The sequence below is a fragment of the Schistocerca cancellata genome, chromosome 7, assembly GCF_023864275.1.
Source record: "Schistocerca cancellata isolate TAMUIC-IGC-003103 chromosome 7, iqSchCanc2.1, whole genome shotgun sequence".
Taxonomy (NCBI): domain Eukaryota; kingdom Metazoa; phylum Arthropoda; class Insecta; order Orthoptera; family Acrididae; genus Schistocerca; species Schistocerca cancellata.
The window spans coordinates 28,057,527-28,060,345 of NC_064632.1; the positions used below are offsets into that span (position 1 = coordinate 28,057,527).

General features: G+C 46.1%; 1 pseudogene; it reads right to left on the minus strand.

Moving 5' to 3' along the window:
- Positions 1-2,266: 2,266 nt before the first annotated feature.
- On the minus strand, positions 2,267-2,384 carry LOC126093170 (5S ribosomal RNA; annotated as a pseudogene).
- Between the last annotated feature and the right edge of the window lie 435 nt (positions 2,385-2,819).

Genomic DNA, 2,819 nt, shown 5'->3' on the forward strand with positions numbered 1-2,819 from the left:
AATGAAATTTCCACGAGAGTTCTCGGATTTTCGGTAGCCCAAATTCTGCAGTTGTGGGCGTTGACAAACACTCGGAGCGTGAAATGAGCTTCGTCAGTCCACAACACGTTACTCAATCAATCGTCATCTTCCGCCATCTTTTGAAACGCCCACACCGCAAATGCCGTCCGCATCACTAAATCGTCAGGTAACAGTTCATGATGCCGATGGATTTTGTGCGGATAGCATCGGAGGGTACGCCTAAGTGCCAAACAAACAGTAGTGCATGGAATGCCAGGTGCGACGTGCGACTGCACCAGCGCTGACTTCCCCGTGCATAGACGAACCCCCTACAGTCTCCATTTCTTCCTGAACTGTCTCAGCAGCATTACGCCTTGTGCTCGGTCGGCCACTACGGGGTCTATCGTCTAAACAACCCGTGGCTTCAAACTTCGAAATGATTCTCGCCACATTCGTCAACGGACCTTTACCCGTTCGAATTCCCTTCCTATGGCGATAGGATCGTAACGCTGAACTAGCACATTCCCCATTCTGATAATACAGCTTTCCTAAAAGCGCCTTTTCAGGTAACCTCAACATGCTGCGACTGCTGGCGCATCTGATTCTCTCTCTCATTACAGCTCCTTTAGTACACGATTGTCATGCGCAGTCACTAAGGTTTGGGTGTCCAGCGCCATCTATCGGACATTTTATGAACTTTTTTTTTTTTCTAAGAAAACCGCATGTCATTCCAAGAATGTGTGTCAATTTTTACTTCTCTATCTACATTATTCCGTGGTTTATTAGGTTTTCAAATTTGTACTAACTTTTTGATCACCCGGTATATTTGGGAGGGGGCCACTTGTTAAAGTCTTTATTGTAGTCCATATCTTCACGTAACTACTGTGTACTGACGGAACGTGTCACTGACATTTCTCTAAGCTGATCATCGATGAGTGGATTCGTATGGAAGCGGCTCATTCAACCTGGGGCTATCAGACAAGCTGGTCCAGTTACCGTGCTGTCCTGATGCTTAAGCACGGTCAACGTGTCTGCTCCATTGCCGCCATACATCCGCAGCATTCTGCATTGACTGAGGCGGGGCGCCTGCCAGAGTTCTGCTCCTTTCTATTGTGTAGAAGTTATGCCGGCTTTCAGGGCTTTCTGAAGTCTCTAAAGAGCAACTTGTTTCAGTGGGTCCTCAGTCATTCTTATTGCTGCTTTGTCACGGCTAAATTCATTTTTACTAAATTAATATTTCTTTGAAAGTACATCTGCGTATTTTCTCTAAGGTGGGGGAATTTAACTTCATTCTTGTTGATTTAAAGCTGTAATGTACGTTATTATTTATTTAAATCAAAGCGAAAGTTTCTATTTTAAAGGCTTTGTTAAAGGACGGCTCATATCCGTTATTATTTGAAAGTAAGTTTCGAAATTTGTACTGTGCGCTATGGGGTACTGTGTGTTCAAGTTATCCAGGGCCATTTGCATATGGGTAATCCATCAGTTCTCAGTTATTGCATATCTTACAATTGTTAATCATTTGTATTATAAAGGCTTATAATCATTTTCAAAAGGAAGTTTTCACTTGCTCCGTTTGTTACAGAGTATTTCTTAACTCGTATTAAATTTTATGACACAGTTTATACAATTCATAACGAAGATTGTTTCATAAGTTATGTGTACGTGTTAAATCAGTGAATGAAGCATCTACAATCCCGTAGGCCCAGTGCTTCCCGTAAAGTCTTGTAGCCTCTTAAGAGGACGCAGTTTCCCATTTCACCTTCCAGCATTTGTTGCAAGGCATTAGTTTCCAGACGTGTCACGCCGTACTCTCCAACGACAATGTGTCTGATGCAGCATTAAACGTGGTTCTCATGAAAAGACCACTTGTCACCCTCTCATGGCATTTCCAGTTGCGGCAGTAGCGTGCTAATTCCAACCTTCGCCGCCGATGAATAGTAGGCAGCGTAGGTGCGTGAAACAGCAGTGTTCTCTGAACGGTTGTTGAGGAGACACTGTTGGTAGTTCCTTGGCTCATGTGGGCGATCAATTGCTCACTAGCTGCACAGCTATTCGCCCTTACACATCTCCGCAGCTGTTGTTCATAAATGTCATCAATGGACATTAAAAAAAAAAACTAAATTCCTCCCGAACAGGTGTCACTGAATGCGTATATGGAAGCACACCGCTCTCCCGGCCGTATGTCAGTTTACGAGACCGGAGCCGCTACTTCTCAACCAAGTAGCTCCTCAGTTTGCCTCACAAGGGCTGAGTGCACCCCGCGTGCCAACAGCGCTCCGCAGACCGGATGGTCACCCATCCAAGTGCTAGCCCAGCCCGACAGCGCTTAATTTCGGTGATCTGACGGGAACCGGTGTTACCACTGCGGCAGGGCCGTTGGCATCTGTGGACACTGGTGCGCCATAATTATCTCGGTACCGGTTTTGGACAGCTCCATTTTCCGTTTCGAAAATACTTCCACCCTTGGCCAGAGACCTTTTGGACGTCAGATGAATCGCTTCGTTTGCGCATTACGACAACGACTGCACTGCTTTCCGCACCCCTTGACACACTTTATATATACCATCCCGTGCAACTACCTGCCATGTGTGAGTGGTTACTGCACGTTGAAGTTGAACGTAGGCGGTGGTCGTATTAATGTGACTGGACCGTGTACGCCAGAGCTGTTACTTTTCATTATAGCTGATGTATCAACTTAGTCTCCTAAACGGCCGTGAGAGTGGTCTGTTGACCATACGCCCTTCTACATCCGCGTCCAGTGATGCCTGTGGCCTGTGGCCGGTCGGTACTGCTGAGCCTACATGTCCTCTTCTGGT